The sequence below is a fragment of the Mesocricetus auratus genome, unplaced genomic scaffold (genome assembly GCF_017639785.1).
Source record: "Mesocricetus auratus isolate SY011 unplaced genomic scaffold, BCM_Maur_2.0 Super-Scaffold_100030, whole genome shotgun sequence".
Classification (NCBI taxonomy): Eukaryota; Metazoa; Chordata; class Mammalia; order Rodentia; family Cricetidae; genus Mesocricetus; species Mesocricetus auratus.
This window is the reverse complement of record NW_024429211.1, coordinates 15191668-15219102: the sequence shown is the minus strand read 5'-3', so window position 1 is coordinate 15219102 and position 27435 is coordinate 15191668. Positions and strand designations below refer to the sequence as shown.

The window sequence follows — 27435 nt, the reverse complement described above, 5'->3', positions numbered from 1 at the left end:
AAAATGCAAAATGTACAATTGGAGGAGGAAAGTAGTACCAAGAATTACAAACTGTTATAAAAAGCTAAGTGAAATAAAGGGAGTATTGATCTCAGAACATGATCCTACCCAGTTAAGCTTCCAATTTGTGACAAGGAATTAAAGAAAATTAAAAAGGAATTAAAGGAAAGTGAAAAGGAATTAAAGACAAGTTTAGGGTCAGGTGTGGGGGTGAACACTTTTATCCCAGAACTCAGAAGGTAGAGGCTGTTGGATATCTGAATTCAAGGCCAGCCTGGTCTACAGAGTCAATTTCAAAAATTCAAGTTTAGGCAGCAAAGAAAACCATATAAAACAGAAATCTGGTGAAGATATATAAAATTGAACAACGGGACCATATTCCAACCTCAGCAAGTATTAGAATTTGGCATCTTTGACCATGTGGTTCTGGCTTTAGAGTCAAGGTTACAACAAAAGTTTTATGGAATCTCCCTCATGGATGAGGTAAGACGCTAAGACCAGGTATGTGTCAGGGATCTCCCTGAACAGAGACCTAGTGAGGACACTGTGTGTATATATGAAGGTTAACTCTGGATTGCCTTGGAGACCCAAAGTTGTTGGAGATGCCAGAGCTGTGGGATTTCTGCCAAGGAAAGCTTCTAGGAGGGAGTAGAATCAGCCCAAGGGAAATAAAGGTGTTATAATAAAAAAAGCTGAAAGGATGTGGATATATGATGAGCTCTTTGACATCAGACATGGAGATCCACAGCTAGGAGTTTGTACAGCTGGATTTTGGTCTTGTTTTTCACAGTATTTCCTTAATATTACTCTTGCCCTCCATTTTGGAACAGTAATGTATGTTATATGCCATTATATGTTGAAAGTATGTGATCTCCTTTTTGATTTTGGTTTTACAAGGGATTATAGTTAAGAGACTGAGTTTCAGGAGAGACTTCTGAGCTTTGTATTTTTAAACAGGGTTCTCACTGATAGACTATGGGACCATTGAAGTCGGACTGGGTGATTTTCTGCATTATGATGTAGCTACAAGTCTATGGAGGCCAGGGAATATAATGTGGTGGTTTTAATGAAAATGATCCCTATAGCTCATAGGGAGTGGCACTATTCAGAGTGCCACTTGCAGGAGTTGGCGTGATCTTATTGGAAGAAATGTGCAACTGGGGTCAGGCTTTGCGGTTTTAGAAGTTCAAGCCAGACCCAGTGTTATTCTCCCTTTATGCTCCCTGATGATCCTGATGCAAAACTCTCTTCTTCTCCAGCACCATGTCTGCCTGCATGGGACCATGATTCCTGCCGTGATGACAATTAACTATACCTTTGAACTGTAAGGCATTCTCAATTAGTTTTTTTTTTCCTTTGTAAGAGTTGCTGTGGCCATGCTGTCTCTTCACAGTATTAGAATCAAGAATTGACCTCTTTGGGCTTAACCCTGGGAAATCTACCTCTCCCCCTAAAAAAAGACAATAGTTGCCTACCATTCTTTTTCTAGGAATGTAACCCTGAAATTTCTTCCTTTTGAATTAGCATGCCCACTGATGTTGCCATCATACAGGTCTTGTTTATGCAACCATTTCTAGGAAAGACAATTTCACAGCAAACTTCTTGGTATTATGGTTCTTCCTGTCCCCTCTTTTGGTGGTTTGCATAGGTGTGGATCTCATAGTCTCAGGTGTTTTAATGCCTGACTTATAGAGAGTGGCAACACTAAGAAGTGTAGCTTTGTTGGGATAGGTGTGGCTTTTCTGGAGAAATGTGTCACTTTGTTGTGGACTTTGAGGTCTTATATGCTTAAGCTATGCCCAGTGTGGACCACACAGTTCACTTCCTGTTGCCTACAGGTCAAGATGTAGAACTTTCAGCTCTTTCTACAGTACCGTGACTCCTTGAATGCTATAACACATGATGATAATAAACTAAACTTCTGAACTGTAAGTCAGAACCAATTAAATGTTTTCCTTTATACAAGCTGCCATGGTCATGGTGTCTCTTCACAGCAATAGAAATCCTCTTCCATTATGATTCCTTAAATATCAGAAACAGGGTAGTTTCCAAGGACAAAGACAAGTATGGATGGAGATTAACCTGAGCCTATGTGACTATCTGTGTTTTCTGTAAATGGCAGAGTGTATGAGAAAACTGTGTTTGCTGTAAATAGCAGAGCTAGAATGGGCCTGCACAAACTTTTTGGAACTAGACAACTACACAATGAGTAAGTCTCAGATGCTGAAAGTGGAGTTACACGATTGACATTTACATTGCTAGATTTTTAGCTTATTTTGCTATTCATCACTGCTTTCATTTTGGAATAATACATATTTTATGTTCATTTTGTTGCAAGAGCTCAAAGTTAAGAGGATTTTGATTTTTAAAGAGTCCTTGAATTTTTAGTTGTTAAAAATTTCAAGAGTGTGAGACTTTCATATGTTGACTGAATTTTATGTGGGAATATTAAAATGAGAGCTCAGACACATGGAATAGAAAATTTATGGGTTTAAATAAAATGTTTGTGTGCCAATTTGACAAATGGTGAAATGTTCTAGTTATCAAACTGGCATATTTATGCAGAATAGGAGCCCCTGAGAATTCTCAATTGAATACTTTATTAGTTTGTCTTATGGACATATCTCTGCAGGATTGTCTTAGTTGACAATAGATGTGGGAGGACTCAGTCTACTTTCAGCATTGCCATTTCCTGGTCTAGTGGTACAGCTTTATAAGCAAGTTACCTAAACAATTGACTCTTAGAGGCCAAGTGGGAAAACCAGCAAGCCGTGCCCTCTGTAGGTTTTTAGTTCCTGTCACAACTTCTTCCAGTGATAGACTCTGAAAAGTGTCCTTTAGTATATGCATTTCTGGCCTTTTCTTGTCACATTTTATTTTCTGCCTTACATCGGGTAAGCTTTCCTCCTCTTTTATACATACCCACTTCCATTACATTCTATATAGACGCATAGAGCCTTTAAATCACATATCAAGCCTTCAAACTATAAGTCACAATAATATGTCTTCTCTTTGTATCACATACTAACTGAAGCATAGTGACTTATAATAGTGAATTTCAGCAGAAAGAAAACAAAACACCCTAAATTCACATTGTCACCAGATGCCCTTTGTGAAATAGAACATACCAGATTAAAATTTAAAAATTGCAAAGGCCTCTCTACAACTAAAATCATGCTGTTTATTGGAGCTTTAGTTACAGCATTCAGTACATGGGAAGTTAGGTATGCAGCAACAGATAAATGGATAGTGAAATTGTGACAATCATACAACTTACAACACATAAGTAAGGAGTTCCTGTCCTTGGGTAAAATATGGATGGAATTATGTCCAATAGTTAGGCCCTAATGTTTGTATAATCTCTCACGATGCAACCAATACCAGGACAATAAGCATTTAAAGCATAAGCCCATGAAGATTTTTGATACTCAGACCTTAAAGTTTTTCCCACTATCCAAAAGTGTCATGCATATTTTGTGTTGTAAAATTCCTGTATTTCATCTTCAAGAGTCACAAGATACTTTTCCAACACTGTTTCAAAGCCCAGGTTCAATAGGAAGGCAAGATAGAGGATAGAATTTGGGGAAGGGTAGTATAACATAGGCATCATGAAAAGCTTCTTCCTAAAATAAATACATATATTAATGGAATTTTAATTTAAATGGAGTTACCATTTAACTCAACTGAAAAAAATGTATTTTAAAGTGTCCATATGCACACAGACTTCATGACATGATGGTGGTTACTAAACATTTGTTGTAATATAAAGTGGGAAAACATGTCAAAATGTGAAATAAGAAATATGTGAGATGAAATAAAACTAATTTATAACACAGTCATAGAGAGAATCAGGGCAAAGACAAGTGAAGAAGAGAGAAGGCATGACCAAGGAATACTAACCAAGGAATTGGGAAAGGGAGAAACTGGAAATATTTGGAATGAGAGCTTCCTTTGTCTCTTGTCCCAGCTGGACCTGCTGCCTTTGAGCCCCAAATAAATATACATTGCTATATGAATTATAAAATTATTGGTCGATAACTAGAGTTTCTTATTCGCTAGCTCTGGCTTAATTTTTTTAAATTTTATTTTCCAGTTTAAATTTAGATAAGAAACAAGGTTGCTTCACAAGTCAGTTCCAGGTCCCTCTCCCATTCCCTCCCTTCCTCCCATGCCCTCCCCCACGCCCCCCCCCTTATCCCCTCGTTTCCCCAGGGAGGGTGAGGCCCTCCATGGGGGTGTGCATAGTCTGTCATTTCATATAGGGCAGGCCTAGACCGTTCCCCAAGTGTTCAGGGTGAGAGTGCACCTCATATTGTTCTATGGGAGTCCAAAGTCCGTGTGTATACTTGGGATGGGTACTGATCTGCAGCCCAAGGCTCAATAGATTCCCTAGGCCTCTTCACTGACACCCCGATTCAGGGGGTCTTGATCAGTCCCATGCTGGATTCCCAGGCTGATGCCTGGGATTCAAGAGTTAACCTTTGTCTGGTCAGCTGTTTCTGGGGGTTAAACCAACCCAGAATTAATCCCTTTGATCATCAGTCCTCCCTCTCTGTTACTGGCTTTCTTGAGTTCAGCTCAGTACTTAACCAAGGGAGTCTGCCTCTTCTTCGATCAGCCACTAAATAAAGTTTCTGTTTCCCAGACTCTCTGGCCATAGGATTGTAGGCTGGCACTCCCCAGATCTATGTCTAAAATCCTTATATGAGAGAGTACATGCCATGTTTCTCTTTTTGTGACTGGGTTACCTCACTCAGGATGGTTTCTTCTAGTGTCATCCATTTGCCTGCGAATCTCATGATTCCATTATTTTTTTCTGCTGAATAGTACTCCATTGTGTAGATGTACCACATTTTCCATATCCACTCTTCAGGTGAGGGACATCTAGGTTGCTTCCAAGGTCTGGCAATTACAAATAAAGCTGCTATGAACATAGTGGAACAGACATCTTTGTTGTATGAATGGGCATCTTTTGGATATATGCCTAAGAGTGGAGTTGCTGGGTCTTGTGGTAGGTTTATTCCCATTTTTCTGAGTAATCTCCATACTGATTTCCAAAGTGGCTGAAACAGTTGGCACTCCCACCAGCAATGGAGGAGTGTCCCCCTTTCACCACATCCTCTCCAGCATAAATTGTCATTGGTGTTTTTGATTTTAGCCATTCTGACAGGAGTGAGATGGTGTCTCAGAGTTGTTTCGATTTGCATTTCCCGGATGGCTAAGGATGTTGAGCACTTTCTCAAGTGCCTCTCAGCCATTTTAGACTCCTCTATTGAAAACTCTCTATTTAGTTCTGCAGCCCACTTTTTAATAGGGTCCTTTGGTGTTTTGGAGACTTGCTTCTTGAGTTCTTTGTAAATTTTGGAGATCAACCCTCTGTCGGTTGTGGGATTAGTGAATATTTTTCCCATTCTGTGGGCTTCATTTTTGTCTTGCTGACTGTGTCCTTTGCCTTACAGAAGTTTCTCAGTTTTAGGAGGTCCCATTTATTAATTGTTGATCTCACTGTCTGTGCTACTGGTGTTATGTTCAGGAAGCTGTCTCCTGTACCAATTCGTTCAAGGGTACCACCCACTTTCTCTTCTAAGAGGTTCAGTGTGGCTGGATTTATGTTGAGGTCTTTGATCAATTTGGACTTAAGTTTTGTGCATGGCGATAAACATGGATCGATCTGCATTCTTCTACATAGCAGTCTCCAATTATGCCAGCACCATTTGTTGAAGATGCTTTCTTTATTCCATTGTATATTTTTAGCTTCTTTGTCAAAGATCAGATGTTCGTACATGTGTGGGTTAATACCCGGATTTTCAATTCAATTCCATTGGTCTACCTGTCTATTTTTGTGCCAATACCAAGCTGTTTTCAGGACTATAGCTCTATAATAGAGCTTGAGGTCAGGGATGGTGATGCCTCCGGATGTTGCCTTGTTGAACAGGGTTGTTTTGGCTATCCTGGGTCTTTTGTTTTTGCATACAAACTCTGGTTTAATTATTAACCCATTTGTATTTATCTAAGTATTTCCGTATGGTCTTATATTGCTTGAGAAGGTTTGGCATGTCCTACCTTCCCAGTCTCACATGGAGTGTGTTGTCTGTTTACACTTCTGACAGTTCTCATCTCCTAGGCCTTGCCTATCTGCCTTTCTCTATTGGCCCCAGTGTTTTATTCAACAACCAATAAGAGAAACATACAGAAAGACTTCCCACATCATCTCCTTTTCTGTCTAAATAAAAAGAAGGGTTTTACCTTTTTTTCTTTTTCTTTTTCTTTTTTTGTTTCTTGGTATCCTTTTTCTATTTTTTATTTATTTTTAAATTTAAATTTAGATTAGAAACAAGGTTTCTTCACAAGTCAGTTCCAGGTCCCTCTCCCTTCCCCTCTCCTCCTCCCGTGCCCTCCCCCACTGCCCCCAATATCCCCTCATTTTCCCAGGGAGGGTGAGACCCTCATTGGGGTTGTCCATAGTCTGTCATTTCATCCAGGGCAGGGCCTAGACCCTCCCCCAAGTGTTAAGGGTGAGAGTGCATCTCACATTGTTGGACGGGAGTCCAAAGTCCATTTGTATACACAGGATGAACACTGATCTACTACCCAAGGCTCAATATATTACCTAGGCCTCCACACTTTCACCCCCATTAAGAGGGTCTTTATCAGTCCCATGCTGAATTCCCAGGCATCAGCCTGGGATCAAGAGTTAACCCTTGTCAGGTCATCTGATTCTGGGGGTTAAACCAGCCCAGTCTTAATCCCTTTGGTCATCAGTTGTCCCTCTCTGTTATTGGTTTCTTGAGTTCAGCTCAGTGCTTAGCCTTGGCAGTCTCCCTCTTCTTCCATCAGCCACTGAATGAAGGGAATGTTTCCCAGAACCTTCTCTCTCTGTCCATGTGATTTTAGGATGGCACTCCCCAGATCTATGTCTAAAATCCATATATGAGAGAGTACACGCCATGTTTCTCTTTTTGTGACCGTGTTACCTCACTCAGGATAGTTTCTTCTAGTGTCATCAACTTGCCAGCAAATTTCAGGATTCCATTGTTTTTTTTCTGCTGAATAATACTCCATTGTGTAAATGTTCCACATTTTCTCTATGCACTCTTCGGTTGAGGGGCATCTAGGTTGCTTCCTAGTTCTGGCTATTACAAATAATGCTGTTATGAACATAGTGGAACAGACATCCTTGTGTGAATGGGCATCTTTGGATATATGTCTAAGAGTGGAGTTGCTGGGTCTTGTGGTAGGTTTATTCCCATTTTTAAGAGGAATCTCCATACTGATTTCCAAAGTGGCTGAACAAGATGGCACTCCCTCCAGCAAAGGAGGAGTGTTGCCCTTTGACCACACCCACTCCAGCATAAATTGTCGTTGGTGTTTTTGATTTTAGCCATTCTGAATGGAGTGAGATGGCATCTCAGAGTTGTTTTCATTTGCTTCTTCAATGCCTGTCCTCCTTTCTGATATAATTGGTGTTGCCAGGAACAGTTATGTCTCACTGTCATGAAATACCCTAAACCATTTTAAATGCTATATTCTTTAGTTCTTTGAAAAGTTTGAAGAAAATCTATTTCAAATATATCTCTGTATATCTAGAAAATCTAACTAAACTAACTATAAGTTTGATTATCATTGTTGACTATATATTATCTGTATTCAATTATATATGACATTTTTAAAAAATCTGTAAAAACACAATACCTAAACAAAAGGGCAAATATACATATAACAAAATTGACCTTAAAATATGATTCAGTAAGCCAAAATCCATACCAAAGTTAAGTATTCATTTCTATATCATATTTCCCTTCATTCTTTTAGAAACAGATTGGTTGTGATTACTAAACATTTATACCCAACCCCTACAGGAAGCCCTGTAGTGGTTTTTGTAACTTATGCTGAGTGAGGAAGCCTCTCTTAAAGGAGTCACACACCTCTGATTGTCTCCAGCAAACAGAGCCCATCTGAGAAAATGCTGCTACCGAGAAGTCATGCTTTCCTCTATTCTTTTGTTTGTAAGACTCCCTTCTTAAGCTTTTGTGAAGTTATACATGGAAATTTGTGCTGCACATTGATGGCGCGATTTTGTTGGCATGAGATTTCCGGCCTGTCAGGGTTCTGGCACCCTCCTCAGCCCCAAATAAACACACAGATGCTATTCTAGTTATAAAACTATTTACAGGTGACTAGGGCTTCTTATTGGCTAGCTTTGTCTTAATTATTAACCCATTTCTATTAATTTATGTATTTCCATGTGACCTTGGCTTACCAGAGAATGCCTGATGTGTCCTATCTTCCCACGCTGACATGGTGACTCCTCTCCCTATACCTGTCCTAGAATTCTCCTCATATGGTAGCCCTGCCTGTCCTTCCTGCATGGCCACTAGCCACACAATGTGCTTTTTATCAATGAATAAAGAAATGTATACGCAGAAGGGAAACCCCATCAGACATTCTCTTTCCAACTTCAAGTGTGCTTGCATGATAATCTGTAAAATATGACCTTATTTTTTCAATGCTGAAGATGGCAGATACTTGAAGTTTAAGACTCAAACTGTGGGATAGATATTTAGAATTGTCAGTCTTAAAGATGCATATTTGTTTAGTAAGCGAATTATACCAGGAACATTTTAAAGTTGTACATATATTCTAAAATGTGAAGACATTAAAGTAAACCAAAATTGTGGGAATTTCAATTCATTTCTCCTAACATTTAGAAAACATCTTGTAAAAAAATAGGGACATTTCTATAATATATAGTATTTATTTAGTCTTTATCAGTTTCGAAGACCAAAGAAATCCTGACCTTCCCTGAACTGTTTTGGGCTTTCTTTGGTGGAAGGAGTTTGCCTACAGTGCAAGCGGTCCTGGCCCTTAGTGATTTGATCACAAGGATTACACATAAGGCAGCTTTAGGGTGCTGTAGTCAGTTATTGTTTAACAATCCCATTTCACCCAATTTCTACAAATGATAATTTTATCAATCAATTGAGCAAAGTTATGAAAATGGCCCACAGAGATGAAGGTCAAGGTGATTCTTAAAGCAAATTTTTCTGATCAAGGACTCACTCAACTACTACACCAGACGGTTTCCTGCTCTCCAGGATTTCCTGAAGAACCCCTTTCTCTACTTTCCCCCTCAGGAGTGTCCTGCATGGCTCTCTGCAACATAATCTTCAGAGTCTTCCATTGCATCCTGTGGTGCCTAATGGAACCAACAAGGAAGTAAATGATGGGGTTGGCACGGCTGTTAACACAGGATAGTAAAGTTCTCATTTCAAAAACATTGCAAGGAATAATTCCATGCAACTCCTCAAACGAATCTAAGAGGAAGCAATAAATACCAAAGTGCAGACGAAAGAATAAGAAGACCAGCACTGTGATTGCAATGGTCACATACAATCTGGTTACAGGAATCCTCTATGAGCCACAGAAGATCCTGACCAACAAGGCCAGGCTGGATCCACAAAGAACCACAAATAATACTATTACAAATGCAACAGTGATGAAACTATATGTCCTACAGTAAGAATCGTCATAGCTAATCGGTAAGCCACAAGCCTCTCCTAACAGGAGGCTTAACAGTAAAGAGAAGGCTCAGATCAGGACACACATGACAGATGATGTGTGTCTTGGTCATTGATAGTGATACCAAATTGGCCCCAAAACGTACAGAGAGTGCTCAGCACTGATGGCTGCAATCATACACTGACCTTCAAGGAAAGCAAAGATTAGTACATTGAGGAGAGAGATGGGAACATAAAATTATCTGATATGGAACTTTAAAAGGACATGATGCAGGGAATACAGAGTCTGAAGGCAAAGGTAGAGAAAGTCAGCCCCAGCAAGGTTGAGAACATAGATAGAGAAGGCATTCCTGTGCATGTGGAATCCCAGAAGCCACAGCACAATGGCATTTCCTGCCAGCCCAACCACGTCAATGATGACAGTGAGAATATTAAGGATATTGAACATGTCGGTACAGTGCAAGTTTTCAATGAAGTCACTTCATTCATTGTTGCTTTGCAAGTGTTCCAGGTTGGTGTAGTTAGACCCATGCTTGGAAATTTTCCACTGGTATTCCTACAAAGTAAATTGAGATATGAATGCATGATATTTTCTGTCAAGTCCACAGGCTTGCAGAGATTACATATTTTATCAAACCCCGAAAGTGCTAGGCATTTCTTTTTAATCCAGTTTGTACTATGCAGTCTATCTTCAGACTACTGCCTCTAGTGATATTGGTGTAGTTGGTGATGGCAGTACAGCTGCTAAACATCTTATGCAGCATCAAGAAGAGACAGAATTCTGATACTAACTTTCTTTCTGTTCCAGGGCTGAGGTTCCTTCTCAGGTGAAGGAATACGGAAGATCCTAGCACAAGTCATAGCTTCCTTCAGTCACTGTAAGGGGTCTATCAAATGGTAAAGATGGAACAATGAATGAGAGTCATGAAGGGAATGGCACTACTCATGAATACCTGTGTGTCAACAGTCACACTTCTTAACCTAGAAGGGCTGAGTCTTCATTTTATAATTTGAAACCTAGAAGGCAGAGAAGCCTTGAAGGACATAACGCAGTTTTGTGTTTGTTATTAAGTCATCAGTGTCCTACTCTCTACATGGTTATATGGGAGAGTTAAGAGCTCTGACACAAACAAACAAACTATAGAACTATAACAAGTAAGCAAATGAATCATAAGTTCAAGGGTAGTTGAAAATTTGGAGTAAATGTTTTTTGGGTTGTGACTTGTACTTACGTGCAAAGGCACATGTCTCTGGCATGAGAAGTGTGGGCTATATTGCAGAGGAAAATGAAGAGCATCTCCATTTGGGAATAGTGTCCCAACCCCTGAGAAGAGATTTGAGATCTACATACGAATGCAAACAGTCTAGAAAAGAGGACAGCATAGCTGGGTGGGTAGCATCATTTAGAGTTTTCTTTTCACTCCACTTCCCCACACAGACACCCTTAATAGGCCTCTATTTCTAGCTCATAAGGACACAGAGACATTTGAAGAAAACACAGGTTTTCTTTACCACAGTGGCCAAGGTTGCAGAATGAGGGTTGCTCCTGTGCTTGCAGTATCTTAGACTGAGCAGTACCCATACAGAAAGTTTTGCATCATAGGATCATTCTTTATAACTTCTTATTCTAGACAGAGGACTTACTGAAGGAGAAAGCATCTGAGAATGCTGAGACAGAGCTCCAGGCTCAGGGAAAGCATCCAAAAGTCCTTACAAACTAATCTCACACAAGGGCTTTGAAGAAAAATCACCTAACAAAATCAGTTGTGTTCACCAAGATCACACCATCCATTCTTGGAGCCCTGATCACCACATAGGAGCCCAAGATTTTCATCCAGGGAACAGTCTGGGGCATCAACAGCGTAAAATATGTATACAGGTACAAGATAAGCAGCCAACTCAAAATTGCACTTGCTAATGATGGTAGCATGGCTGTGGTAGGTACAATTTTTCACCAATGGGCACTTCAGCTTCATGAAATTGAACCAGGAAGCCAAAATTGGATCAACTCAGCTTCAGCTCCCATTGTGACTGGTTTTGTTTGTTAGCGTTTGTCTAGTCAGTGGGAGACAGTGGTGCTGAGTGTGATTTGAACTATAGAGGCCTGCCTCAAGAGGTTTCAGAGGAGAAGAATGTTAGTTTGTTGCCCAGAAATTATTCTTCTGATATTTTGGTGAAGAAAATGTCTGCTTTCTGCCCTTGTCCAAAAAATACTCCTAAGCCTAAACTGAATAGTTTTTCATTAATTTCATTGGCACAGAAAATCTTAAGACAGCCTAGTATCAACTCTGTCTTGTGGCTAGTTGAGTTCACTTATATGAAGATCTAAAATGAAAAGGAGTATGCTGAGCTAGAAAAGTTACAAAATGTACAATTTGAGGATAAAATGGGTACCAGGAAGTGTAATAGAGGTAAGTTCTACACTCAAAGATATAAAGAGATTAAAGAAAAGCCTGATATTTTTTATTATTTTAATTTTAAATAGTTGTTTTACATGTCAATCCCAGTTCCCTTTCTCTCCCCTCCTCCCACACCCCCATACCCCCAGCCTCCCACCCTATTGCCAATTCCTTCCACATAGGTGATATCTAGAGTCTGTCATTTCACTCAGTGTAGGGTCCAGGCACTCCCCAGGAGTCCAGGCTGAAAGAGCATTCCTCTTTGTGCTATGGACCCAAAATGTCTGTTTGTATTCCAGGGATAAACACTGATCCACTGCTCAGGGCCCCATAGGTTGCCCAGGCCTCCTCACTGACACTCACATTCAGGGTGTCCAGATCAGTCCCATGCTGGCCACCCAATTGTTGGTCTGGAAAGTATGTTGCAGTCAGCAAAGCTGAACAGAGTTGGGGATTTGACTTATGTTTTGATATTGAACATGGAGATGAAGGGTTTAGAGTTTGCCCAGCTTGTTTTCCTTTGCTTTGGTAAAGTTTTTCTCTAGGCACACTTTCTCCCATTTTTGGAGAGAGTCACTATGAATTTCAGTAAATAAAGAAGTGCAATCTTTAGCTGCACTTTCTTTAAGCTTCTGGTAAAGGGAGGTTTGGAATAGTAGGAGAAGTCCTTGACCCCAGAGCACTTACAAGGAGCACAATCAAAAGGAGATAGTGAAGCCCTGAGTAAGACAGCTACAGAAATGCTACAGTCAGGATTTGTATAAAACATTCTGTGTCACTAAATATTCACAAAATGGCAGTTTTTTTTAACAAATTGCGATCAGGTTAGAAACTCAAATACATTGTGAAAACGTCCACACTAAGGAAAATTTCTCTCTCAAAAGCACTTCTCTTTGGTCAGAGCATCTCCAAGCTGGTGCACTAGTCATTTTCCAGTTCTTGAGGCTCTCCTGAAGAACCCCTCTCTCTACCTTCCTCCTCCTCAGGAGTATCCTGCAGTGCTCTCTGCAGAAACAGCTTCAGAGTCTTCCACTGGAAGCTGTGGTGTCTAATGGAGCCAACAAAGAAGTAAATGATGGGGTTGGCACTGCTGTTAACACAAGATAAGAATAGAGTCACAGAAATATCACAAATTTTAACATAATAGAAAGTCCCAATCCATCTGTAGAAGAGGCAATAGATCCCCAAGGGAAGACCAAATATCAGGAAGAACAGCACAGTGAGTACAAGGGTCACATACAGTCTGGTCACAGGAATCCGATGTGAGCCACAGAAAATCTTGACCAGCAGGGTAAGGCTGGATACACAGAAAACCATAAATAAAACAATTGACCATGAAGCCATGATGAAATGAAATGTCTGACACCAAAAAAAGTCAAACCTATTAAACAGCACACCACATACATCCCCATGCATGAAACACAACAGCAGAGACAGAGCCCAAAGCAAGGCACACTTGACAGCTGATGTGTGCCTTGGGCGTTGGCAACGATACCAGATGGGCCACATGACAGACAGGCAACGTTCAATACTGATGGCACTGAGAATGCTCAGCCCACAAAAATAAGGAAATGCTGCCAGAACAATTAAAAACAATGGGATGTGGATGGGAGTGGAGAAAAAGATGGAAATGATACAAAGAAGGCAAAAAACCCATGAAAGAACAGGAAAAGGAAGTCGGCCACAGCCAGTTTGAGGATGTAGACAGAAAAGGTGTTCCTGTGCAAGCGAAAGCCCAGCAACCACAGGACAATGGCATTGCCTGCCATCCCAACCAGGGCAAAGATGAGGGAAAGAGAAATCATGGCTTGGAACATGGTGTCACAATATGAAGAATCACTGTAGATACGTCCATTTGGTGCTGTGATGGGAGCTGCCCAGGTTGAAATGCTGGAATCCTTGCGTAGGAGCTATCCACTAGTGTTCCTGGGGCAAAAAATTAAAATTAAAAAGACATGAGCACATGCTATGTACTCTCTGCTTCCCCAGACCACCCTGCTCTGTGATAATGACTGAGCTATTTCATAGAGAGGAGAAACAGGATTGAAGATATAAAGCAATTTTTCAAAAGGAATATTTCTGCAAACTTAATTTAAATCCAGCTTGTAATTATTTGGGTTATCTACAACCTGTGTGCTGTACTGAGAGTACATTTAGACACTCAGTGTCTAGAGCTGTGTCAGAAGGAAACAGGAAGTTGAACCCAAAATTCTTGTGTCCTAAGACTGGTTCTTCTCTAGTGCAGGAACTTGGGAGCAAAAGCATGACCAACAGCTGCTCTCAGTCCTGGCATGAGAGGCTATCAAATGAGAAAATATGGAGATCATGAATGAAAGTCATGATGGGAATGGCAAGTCTTACTAAGACCAGTATGAAAAGAACCAGACCTGCAGGTTAATGTGATCTATTATCCATTTAAGATTTGACAATAGAAAGCAGGGAAGCCTTTGAGGACATTAAGCGATTTTCTGTTGTCTGCTGCTACATAACAAGTGTCTGTCTCTCTATTGAGACACAGTGAGAAATTGAAAGCTTCTATGGAACTAATGAATAAATTAATCATAAACCCAACAGTAGCTACAGATTGAGGGTAGATGTTTTCTAATATTTTACAAGTTAGTACTACAAAACACATAGAAAAGGAAGAAAATTTCATTGCTGAGGTGTCTGTCAGTGGAATGTTTCTAGTGTTTGAAAGAATGGCCTGTGCTGCAAGATGATAACAATGACCTTGGTCATTTTACAACATTAAATGTTCAGTAAATGACTATGCCAATGGCCTAAACGAGTTTAAGTCCAGAATGTAGGCATTCATTTTTTTATTCTTGTTTTTTTATTTTAAATAGCTTGTTTTACATGTCATTCCCAGTTCCCTCTCCCTCCCCAGCTTCTGCACTCCCCACAATCCCCTCATCCTCCCACCATATTGCCAATTCCTTCCACATAGGGGATATCTAGAGTCTGTCATTTCACTATGGGTTGGGTCCAGGCACTTCCCTAAGAGTCCAGGCAGAGAGAGCAACCCTCTTTGTGTTATGGACACACGATGTCTGCTAGTATTCGAGGGATAAACACTCATCCACTACTCAGGACCCCATAGGTAGCCCATACCTCCTCACTGACTCTCACATTCAGGGGCTTACTGAATTTCTAATACTCTTGAAGAATAAAAAAGTAAATTTGAAGAAAGTGGAAAAGAAAGAAGTGACAACTGTGCTAAACAGAGGCCACTGTGACACACAAACATCTACAAGGAAGACAGAGTATAATAGAAACTATCTACCAGGCATGGAAACTTACTTTTTTATTCTAGACACTGGGCCAGGAAGAGATCCATGATTTCAATCACAATATCAACTACATAATGAAGTCTAGAAAAGCCTGGCCCAAAGGAAAAGAAAGAAAAAGGAAACAAAAATAAAATAAAGAAGAGGGGAAGGAAGGAAGACAAAATAGAAAAAGATCTCAACTTTGGTGACCTCTGGGACACAATCCCTGGTATCCTTTCTGAAAAGGATGGTCTGGGATTCAGACTAAAGCACAGAAGAATAATTCCATGATGTTATAGCATTATAGATTTTTCTTAACCTACAAAATTATAAGGGCAATCCAACAATGGTGGCCATCCAAATGTACATGGAAAAGAATGTACCTACATAACAAAATATAGTGACATCAGGAGTAGATGAAACATAAAAAATGCTGATGTTAAAGGATGAAGGAACATGTGTCAGCTTACCCATAAAGTAAAACCTATGAACAAAATAACAGAGTCCTCTCTAAAAATCCTAGATCTGGAAAAGCACTGGAATGCAATGTTCTACATTCTAAGAGAATATATAACTGCCATTCAATTGTCACAGCCAATCTGAAGAAACCACTCTCCTTGTTTGTATCTTCCAAGGACTATACTAGCTATCCAGCAAAATACCATGCCTTGATCTTCTCTGTAGGTACTCACAGACCCCTGATAGAGGACTGCCTCTACCAAACTTTGTTTCTTTGAGATTCCCACAAAGTATGTAGTTCATAGTCAATCTGGGGACTCCAAAATGGTGTGTAAAACATATACCAGAAGGTATAGCCATGAACCAAACTCCAGAGGTAAAAGTCCCATCATAAAATTACAATATGAAAAAAACAACATGTTTCTCCTAAATATCATGAATCCTGTAGCATGTATCCCAATCAAATATAATTTAGATGAAGTTCAAGACACAGGATTCAAAAGAAGTGTTAAAAGCATGTTAAGAAGGTCAATGAATTTGAAGAGGATTTGAATAAACACCTGGATAGACTTATAGAAGACAGGAAAAAAAACAGCTTATTGAAGTAAAACCAGTTAAATTAGCCAGCTACACACACAGAAGACTGGTGTCTATAAAACTAAAGAACTCAAAGGAGAAAACACCAAGAAAAGAAACAGCAGTCAAATAATGGAGTGTAGATTTGAACAGAAGATCCCCAAAGAAGAACTATGAATATCTGTAATGAGTGTTCTCCCCGGAAAATGACACACAGATACTCTATTAGTTACAATATTGTTGGCCAATGTTCAGGGCTTCTCATTGGCTAGTTCCATCTTAAGTAGTAACCCATAAATACATACATACATACATACATACATACATACATACATACATACATGTATAAGGTCTTATCTTACCAAGGACACAGCCTCATGTATCCTCCCTTCCTGGAATCACATGGTGACTCTCTACTCTTTACTACATTTCCCAGAATCCTCCTAGACTCCTAGTCCCACTTATTTTGCTTCCCCATTAGCCAACAGTGCTTTATTCATAAACATGTACACAAAAGGACTTCCTCCACCAGATAGGGGGTTAGTCCGGGGCAGGGGAGTGGAGAAGGAGAGGGAACTGGGCTTGGCCTGCAAAACAAGCTTGTTTCTATTTAAAGATAAAAAAGAAAAATCTTCACTCTGGATTGCCTATCATTCACATGACAACACTGCAATAATGTGACACAATTATAAATGCGAATGTAGTAAGAAGTTGTGCTTGTATAATAATATTTTAAAAGGAAAAGTAATTCTGTGTAAACCATTTATACAAATCAGGACTGAGAAAATTGTGTTTCCTTTAACAATGAGATCAGTGCTGGGAAGCACACCGGTTGGTCATCGTCCCAGTTGTCAGTCATCCTCCCAGTCAGCCAGCATACCACAAACACACTCTCACAATTTTACTCTTAGGCTTGCTGAATGGGAGATCTTATTTCTCAAGAAAAGCAGAATGGAGAAAAGAGTTCATTCAATTGCTGTGCTAAAGGGTCTCTTTATACCTAGGTCTCATTTTGAGGTCAGTAATAGACCTTCATTTGTTTGAACTATGGTTTTACTAAATCCGATCATACATTAAAGGAAGTAGTTGATTAGTTAACCTGTGTTAACTAAGAAAAGTTACCACACCATGCTGGTCTAAGTTATGGCAAAAGCTGACCCCACACAAATGATTGGTGCCTTTAAGAAGATTGATCGAAATGCATAGGAGTCATAATTAGAGAATTGGTAAGGAGAAAGCCATCAAATTCAAACCTTGACTTTCTGCTCAGATGCTTAATAGAGGGCCCATCCACACTTGTCTCAAACCTGTGTACCACAGACCACAGGAAGTGTTGGTCAAATGGTCACATAGCAAATCTATGCTTTTTATGTCCACTTAATTACAGCCACTTAAAATAAATTCCATTAAAAAATAAAAACATTCTCAATATTCCTAACTTTTTCTCAACAGGCCTGAGTATATTTGGAAAATATTCATGCATGGACAAATCACTGACATTGATCAAAGGCAGGTCACTGAGCTAAAGACCCAACACAGCTTAGTTAATCATCAGTACACACTTAGGTGCAAGACCTGGGTATGGATATGATTCTGACATGATTTCTCAGCAGAGGAAGGAGAAGAAGGAAGGAAGGTGAGGTCTGAGTACTGTTGCAGAGAGGGAACTGGGACATGGCCAGGTCTGCTAAGTGGAGTGAAGAGAAATGAGAAAGAACGACCAGGCTTCTCCATAGTCTCTTCCAGAAGATAGTAGGAGATGGAGAGTTTTCTCTGATGACAAAAGCCTTCTGTGAAGATTGAAGAGAAGCAGAGAAGGTGCAGCAATTGAAATACAAACCATGATGGATAAGTAGTTGCAACTAGATTCTAGTTAGTAGAGGAACAGGATGAGCTCATATGTGGACTAAATGAATCCATTCTTTAAAAGCTTACCTATATTGTCACCTGATTGCTTTTTTTACCAGTTTTCTGAGGATGGAATTGTAGCATAAAAGGATGAGTGATTGATTATCTGTCAGTGTGAATTCCAAAAACCTTTAGTAACAGTGCTGGTGTGTGTGTGTTAATGTGTTTTTAGAAGTTATAAGCTTTTCATTGATACATAACTACCTTAAGTTTTGAGACAGGGTTCCTCACTGAACATGCAGTTCAAAGACTCAATAGCAGACCTGGACCCTCTGGTTTCTGCATCTCCAGTACTGGAATGTTGGGCATGCCTTTCCAGGCCTGGATTACTCCAGAGGTGGGAATTAATGTTATCATGCTTATACCACAGTTACTTTATAAACTAATCCCAGGAAAGTATTACCTCATTGAAAAACTTGTGTACACCACAACACCCTGTGCTTATTAGAAGTGAATAATGGAAAAGCACAGGAGACTGACCCACACTATAAGCAAGATAGCAGTCACAATTGTGGTTAAATAAAATTCCTAGCTGAAAAACATGTGAAGCTGCAGGAGAGAAGTCAAATGGAGATGATGCTGGAGGTGGTGGACATCAGCTACAGTCAGCTTAAAAGTAGCAATGGTAGTGTTCATCTGCAACCCGTAGACATGCCTTCCTTAAACGACATTTTTTGTGATGATTTCCCTAGGTGGAAGCATAGTTAAATTTCAAAAGGGGTTTCCTGTAATTACATTAATATCATATTCTTGAGTTCTTCTCTCTGCATGTCTTCTGATGTTTTTCTGTGTTCTCTGTTCCACTTTCCCCCATTTTTGAGAAGATAGCAAAAAAAAAATCTCGCTATGATCTTATGTTGAGACCTTCAAGACATTCATAGACTGCCAGATAAACCAAGTCCATTAATTACTCTCTTAATGAATTATCTGAGTTATAAATTAAAAGAGACACCAGTTTGCATTTTGTCTGAATCAGATGACAAACACATGACCAGAAACTGGATATTCAGAGATGTGTGGGGAAATGTAACAGGGATTTTACAGGAACATCACTCCTGCTCCTCTGTGTGTCTCCCCTGCACTGACATGCTGATGTGGCTGAGAGACCTTGACCACAGATGCTGCTACCCACTTAGACCTGAGGACCAGCAAAGCTGCAGTTCTTGTGTCTGATGAGGTGCAGCTGCCAATCTATACACAACAGCTTTCCTGGTAAAGAATTCTACAGTTAGGTATTTCAGTAGCCACTCTCATGCTGTAGTAAATAAGTAAGTTTTCCCACATAGATTTCAGTCTAACCTTGTTATTTTTTGATCAAAATGTATGAGTCTCACACAAGAGCATCAGTAGAGGAATAAAATACAAACAAGAAAAAATTGAGTCTAACAGAGATGAATGGAGAAATGATATGATGCCAGATAACCTGAAGACTTGAAAGTGAGGAAGTTTTCCCTTCCATCTTTCTCTCAGCTTGCTTATGTCTTACAGAAGGGCCTTATCTCACCACTGACATTCGTTCTTCTCTCTGAATTTCTTTTTAGTTGAGGCAGTTGGTGACATTCCAAGGACACAAGAGAGCAAAAGGAAGGGTGTTTGAGAATTGTGTTTTCTACCCCTCTCCTGGTCAGCTTTGTCTTGAAAATATCAGTGTTTTTCTAGGCATCTAGCTGTCCCCTCTTACTACTGACCTATTACTATGAGCTCTCTTCCTTCCCTTCCCCACCCCAACTCTCCTTCTCAAGTACCAGTTCCTTCTGATGATCGTGAGAGGCAAGGAGTGGAAAACTTCCTTCCCTCTTTTGCTTCATCATTATTCCCCATGTATTTCCTCTGTCTCTAAGACCTTGGCCTTTGTAAATAAACACTTCTTGTGGTATTATTCAGTTTTTCAATTTATAACCATCTTTTTTCTACTTGAATGGGACACACAAACACTGTAGATCAGCTTTGAGAAGCAACAAACAATGAACCTGTTGTGCAGGGTTCCACGGTTCCACATAACCTTCTTCCTTAAGGAAACAACAGACATGAATATGAATGACTTTAGGAAAGTAAGAAAAGTCTGTTTAAGCCAGGTCATCTCTGTGCTTCAAAAGGAAGCTTCTTTGTCATGCCTTCCCGGGAGGATGCCCTGGACCTGCATCTAGCATTTTGTAGTAGCAACATGGGGTTGTGTACTCAGGGACAACACATGACAGTGAATCTCTGAACATTCTTGGAATATTATATCCTTACCTTTCTTCCATTTTCAGGTCTAGAGGTGGAGAGCTGTCCAAGGATGAAGAAGGCTCTTTCATTCTAGACTTGCCTTCCTTGTTCTGAAATTGGGATTGGCCTTCAGGATCCTAGGAAATGTGTCTGACCCAGGTGAGGCTTATAAAAATGTTGAGTAGACTTTGTGACTTCTAGTATTTATACTGGAAACAAGTCACACACCAGAAACCTTTGAGTCCTGATATTACTAAGATGTTTCTTGGCATCTGCCCGATCTCCACTCTCACATTGGCCTCTCCCATTGCATCCTTTTAGGTCTACCTTTATCCAATAATTACTCTCCCTTCATTAGGGACCAATTTCCATCATAATTTGTAGCATCAATTTGTATCAGCTTCAGTTGTGTAGGAATAACTGAGTCCTAATCATGTCATGCCTCACATATCAACTGTCCCCTCCTCTTCTCCACCTCTCTTTTTCCTGGCTCAGTCTCCCCACACTCCCTATGCTCCCAGTCCACTCAGGGTATCTTGCCTCATTCCATCTTCTCTGGGATTCCATGTATATCTCTCTTAGGGTCCTTCCTGTTTCCTAGACTCTCTGGCAGTGGGATTGTAGGCTGGAACTCCCCTGATTCATGTCTACAATCCATATATGAGTGAGTAGATACCATGTTTATGTTTTTCTGACTGGGTTACCTCACTCAGAATGGTTTCTTCCAGTGCCATCAATTTAAAGATAAGGCTTCTTCTTGGCTAGCTCTCTCTAAATTATTAACCCATTTTAATTGAACTATGTATCTCCAATTTATCTTGGCTTACCAGTGATGCCCGTCCCTCTTGCTCTCTTTGCAGCTACATGGCGTCTTTCTGGTGGCTCCTCACTGCCTTGCTCTTCCCATGATTCTCCTAGTCTGGAAGTCCTATCTCTATTTCGTGACTAGCTACTAGCCAATCATCATTTATTCATCAACCAATAAGAGAAATATATATTCACGGTATACAGGAGGAAACCCCTCATAAATAAAAGCCTTGTCTTTTTTGCATCCAATGCTCAATTCTTGAACCCCATCTTAGCAGGTGTAGAGAAAGACCAGGTACCTGCTGTTCAGGACTTAGTCATGTGTGTGTGGTAAAATTGAGGATATAAAAGAAGTAACAGGTGGGTGCCCCCTCTCTCTTGGAGTGCGGATAAATTCTGGGGCAGAGTGCTTCCCCTGTAAGTGATTGCTTACTTAAATAAATATATTTGTTTACCCATTGGATTGTTTCTTTATCAAGGGAGCTGCAGCCCATGTACATAAGTCAAAATGCTTGCTTTAGTTGTATTTTAAATGTATTTGGCCATGATGATTTAGGTCAGTGGGATTTCTCCTCCCATATTTGGGATTACAACTAGCACCTCTGAACAGAAATGTTATTTTTGTTTTATTTCATCAGTACAAAGAAGTGTGTTGGCCCACCCACCTCAAGAACCACAGATTTCAGCATGTGTACCAATTCCTATAACCTACTCCATAAAATATGCTAATCTTATGTTCTTTCAGTATAAATGCTCTGAATTCTAAGCCTGTTCTTCTATGATTTAACCTTACATTCTTCAAATCACAGGCATCTTGAGTTACAAGATTTTGGGGACTCTCAAAGATGGGCTACATGAATTTTACATTATGAAATATGTGTGACACTTTGGGGTCAAATGCAGTGTCTTAGTTACAGTTTATATTGCTGTGAAAAGACACCATGACCATGGCAACTCTGATAAAAGGAAAACATTTAATTGGGTTGGCTCACTTACAGGCTCAGAGGTTTATCATTAGGCAGACGTGGTGCTGGAGCTGAGAATCCTACATCTTGAAGGCAACAGGAAGGAGACTGAGAAACTGGATGGTATCTCTGGCTTAGGAAATCTCAAAGCCTGAACTGCAGTGACACACCACTTCCCACAAGGCCATACCCATGCCAACAAAGCCACACCTCCTATTAGTGCCATTCCCTGTGACATTATGGGTGCCAATTATATTCAAATTACTACATTCCATTCCCTGGCACCCAGAAGCTTATAATAATGTCACAATGTAAAATTTATTTAGTCCAACCTCAAAAATCTCCATAGTCTATCTCAGTCTCAATTATTTTTTAAATTCAAAGTTCACAGCCTCTTCTGAGATTCATGAAATCTCTTAACTGTAATCCTCTGCAAAATCAAAATTAAAAAGCAGATCAAATAATTCCAACATATTTAATGGTGCAGGAAATACATTACCCTTTCAAAATGCAAGGAATGGAAAATTGTGAGGAAATACAGAAACAAAGGAAGGGTAAAATTTAGCTGGCAAACTCCAAACTCAGTGTCTTCCTGTCTGATATCAAGATGCTCTTCAGATCTCCAACTCTGCTCAGCGTTGTTGACTGCAACACACTTCTTTCTCTTGGGCTGGTTTCTCTCACAGTTAGGAACTTTCCTCAGCAGGTATCCCATGGCTGTGGCATCTTTAACATCTTGGGGTCTCCAAGGAAATTCAGGCTTCATTTTCACAGACATTATTTACAGAATGAAATCTCCCATCATAACCTGTTTTAACTCTGCTTGAATGGGAGAAAAGGCATCCTCCAGCTGTTTGCTGTTTGTAAGAAACACATTTACTGACAAAAACATACATAGAAAAAACCCAAAAGGATGAAAATAATATTCTGAATGAATAGACAATGAAAGAACAAGTGTGCCTGTACTCCCATTTGGCACAATAAACTTCAAAAATAGAAGTAATAATGATGTATACTACTAAATGGATAATTCATCAAGAAGTAATATTTGCATGTGTTTGTGTGTGTGTGTGTTATGTGTTGTGTGCTGTATGTATGTTAGTGTATACACATGCCAGTAAATAAATTCAACTACAGAATGGTGGCTTAATATACAACTTCTTTTTTCTTCTTTCTTTGTTTTGTTTTCTCTTGTTTTGTTTTACACAAACAAAGTCTCACTGTGTAGGCCTGGCTGGCTTGACATGCACTATGTAAGCTAAGCTGGCCTTGAACTTGTGGAGATGTGCATGTCTCATCTTCTAGACTGCTGGCATTATAGACAAGTGTCATTACTCCCAATTCAAACTCTGATTAATGTATCGTTCAGTATGTAAATTGACAAAAACGCTTCAGAAATAAACCACTTTAATGAAAAGAGATTTAATATATAAATGCCTAGTACTTAATCAAACAACTCTGGAGCATGTATACTTCTCAGAAACACACAAAGCTTTCTCTAAAATATTTTAGCTCATAAGACAGTCTGTATAAAAGCCAACAAATTGAAAAGCTTCCTTTCTTAAAGTATCCAATATAATTAAAAATGAACAACAAAAGAAACAACAGGAAACATGCAAAGACATACAGATTGTATGATAAATGAATTATAAAAACATATAAAATTATAAAACAGCAAATTAAGAAAGAGATTGGTTGAAGAAAGAGATCAACAGGAGGGGGCATGACAGAGAGCAATAGAGTAATATGATCACAATGAATTGTTTACAAATAAGAAATTAAAAATAAAGTAACAACAGTAAGGATAAGAATTTAAAAATAGATAAGAGCATATACAATGAATAAGTTATTTTTCCCAAGAATGAAATAATCCTTCAACATAAAAATGTTAATAAATATTACAAAATTTAAATATGATGAAAGAAGCCCATTTGATAATTTCAAAAAATATAAAAAAAGACATTGACCAAATTGAATGTTTCCTCAGGATGAGAACTCTGGATACACTTGGAATAGGAAAATTTACCATAAGATGGTAAAGACAATATGTAAAAAACAGCCACCAGCTTATTGCATGTGGAAAAGTGACATAATCATCTCTTAAAATCAAGAATAAGATAAGCATATCCCATATCCCCTTTTGTTCATCATTGTTCTTGAAACCTTAGCAAATTAATAAACCAAGAAAAGAAAAAGAGCTATTCATAGTTTCTCTTTTTGAATATAATAGAATTACCCATTTTAAAAAAAGGACAGAAGCATCTCACAGAGTATCAGAAATTCAAATTGGGAACAATTGACAACTTCATGTTTAGTATATACACAGATTTACTGTGTTGAATGATTTGAGTGATGTAGAAAACAGAACTGCAAATGCAACAGAATACATCAGAACAGGCATAGACAAGTGATGGAAAAATTCTTGATATTCCCAATTCTCCTTGGTGGACAGCCCTGAATGTATTCAGAATTACTTGAGCATGTACAAATAATAGATGTTTGTTAGTAGGGCATTGAGATAAAGATGAAGCACGGCTTTTTTGAGCATCAGAAAGCACTTAGGTGCACAGAATGACAATGGGATGTGCGTCTGAGATGATTGCTCATCACAGGAAGGAAGAAGGAATTGAAGGTGAGCTCTGAGTGCTATGGTTAAGAGGGAGGGGAATGGGGGCATATCTAATGGAGGGCCGCTAAGTGGAGTGAGGCAAATAAGGACAAATCCAACACAGTGGGAGCCTTCTTCAGGCTCTCTTCTACAAGATGGGGGGTAAGAAGTTGAGGCACAGGAAGTACAAATTGTGATGGGCATGCGATTGCTACTAGAGGAATAGGACACTGCTATTCTTATGAAGAATATAACATTTTTTTAATTGAAAATAGATTTTTTTCATATGATATATTCTGACTAGGGTCTCCTCTAGTCAACTCCTCCTGAACACTCCCTGCCTCCCCACCAATGCAAATTCATGCCCTGTCTTTCTTCTCTTATTGGACAGCCAACAGGCATCTACAAAATTTAAGATAAAAAGTAAAAACAAATAATGGGCTAAAACAAACAAATAAGAAAAAACAGAGCCAAGGAAAAATTGAAAGAAGCAAATACAGACACTAGACACTGACACACACATGTTCTGTCTCACAGATCCAACAATAAATACAAAGCAAGACATCATAATGTGTAAGCAAATGATCTTTAATGTGAAGAGGAAGGAGAATGAGAAGAGGAAGAAGCCCAGACAATACATATGGCATCATGAGACAAAACAACCTCTAAATACCATAGCGTTTGTTTTTTATGGGCCATCTACTGATGGGCAAGAGGCCTGCACTTGGCTGTGGTTTGTATAGGGACTGATACTTCATTGGAGAAAACTAAGTTTTCCTTTGTGAGTGTTTATCAATTGGAGATAGCTTCTGGGTTAAAGATGGTGGTTTGTGGCTACTTCTCTTGTCAGTTCTAAGACCCCATCTGGTGCAGATATAAACAGGCCATGTTCAGGCTGCCACAGTCTCTGTAAGTTTACATGTGCATCAATCCTGTTGTGTCTGGAAGGTCACGTTAGTGTCCTTCATTGCCTCTGGCTCTTACAATCTCTCTGTCTCCTCTTCTCCAGCACTCTCTGAGGAGAGGGATTTGAATCATCCTATTTAAGACCGATTGTTCCAAGTTCTCTCACTCTCTGCACATTCTCCCATTGTAGATCTCTGTAATTTTTCTAATGTGCTGCAGGAGGAAGCATCCCTGATGACCATTGAGAAGGACAGTGATCCATGAGTATATAAGAATGCCATTAGGAGTCACTTTATTGCTATATCTTTTTTAGAAGAAGAGTAGTATTTGGTTTTCACCTAGGTCCATGGCATGTCTGGTGCCAAAGTCTTAGACAAATACATGGGGAATGATGGCCTGTGGTCTCTCTCATGCAGTGGACCTTAAATTCAGAAGTGTAGTGGTTGGTTACTTTTACCACTTTTGTGCTACTATTGTACCAGCATATCTTGTATGCAGGTGACCAATTTAGAGCAGAAGTTTTTTAGTTGGGTTGTGTTTACCTTTTTCTTCTGGTAGTGTTCAAAGTACCTTCTGGTACAAAACAATAGTCAGTACGGATAAAGGCTCTAGGTAGGTACCAACTTGACTTCTCAGTGTTCAATGAATTAAATACATCACTTTAAGAAACCCTACGCTGTTTTACCTACACTGTTCCTGCAAACATCTCAAGAATCTGCTAGGAAAGAATGAGTAGGATGACTAGGGTGTGTGTGTGTGTGTGTGTGTGTGTGTGTGTGTGTGTGCGATTGCACGTGTGTGTATGCGCTGTGTGCGCATAAACATGTGAGAGCTCCAGATGATGTGATGATTGGAACATCATCATTTTTAAGTGATTTAATTAGAGCACACATGGCTCTTATGATATGGATTTAAATATAGAAAATCAAGCAAAACAAAGAAATCAAACTGCTTTACAGTGCCTCAGCTCTGAGAAGCTTTTCTTTCTTAAACAAGCATAAGAGGATGTTTTCTCTTTATGGTATCAAATGTGAATGTTTGTTGCAAATGGGAGCTGGTTTAGAAGGCAGAAATTACTAAAGCAGAAACGACTATCACATGCCTTTCTCTGTAGGAAGCACCAGACCCCTGCGTGTAGTGTTCTGTGGTAGAATCAGGAGGATGTGATCTCAGAGAAAACAGCAAACCAAGAACTCTCTGCAAATCCATGCAATATATCCTGATCTTTCTTCCATGCTCCAGTCCAGAGATGGGAGATGGCCAGGGCTGAAGGAGAGGGAGTTTTTCTTAGACAGTTTATGACTTTGTTCTTTATTTCAGCAGATGTTTCTAGGACGTAAGGGTTTGCCACCAAGTGGAGTTTGTAAAAACTCTGACCTGGCATTGTGTCTTCCTGTACATGTGTAGGAGCAAATCACAGAGTTGAATCAAAGTTTACTAAGTTGAATACAAGTTTACTAAGGTGACATCTACCCTGGTCCATTCTCACATATCGGACTCTTCCGTGAAATAATATTTGGTCGTCATCTCTCTAAGTACTTTCTTTTCTCTGATTGCACTCTCATCATAGTAGCAACATCAAGCATTATGAGCTATCATTTTAAGGCTTTATGAATAAACAATAAATGCATCATTGGTCTACTCAACACCCATAAGCTGTTTTCTTGGTTTCAGAGGGCTTTGTTGTTGTTTTGTGTTTGTGTGTGTTTTTTGAGAAAGAATTTAACTTGGGTAGATAGGTGGCAGGAGTGGATCTGGGAGGACTTGGGGGAGGGGAAGAATATGATTATGCATTAAAACTTTAAAACTTTT

The 27435-nt window shown here is 39.5% G+C and overlaps 2 pseudogenes; both read right to left on the bottom strand.

The window, feature by feature from the left end:
* Nucleotides 1-9060: 9060 nt before the first annotated feature.
* Nucleotides 9061-10049, bottom strand: LOC101825563 (annotated as a pseudogene).
* Nucleotides 10050-12838: 2789 nt separating this feature from the next.
* Nucleotides 12839-20375, bottom strand: LOC101831792 (annotated as a pseudogene).
* Between the last annotated feature and the right edge of the window lie 7060 nt (nucleotides 20376-27435).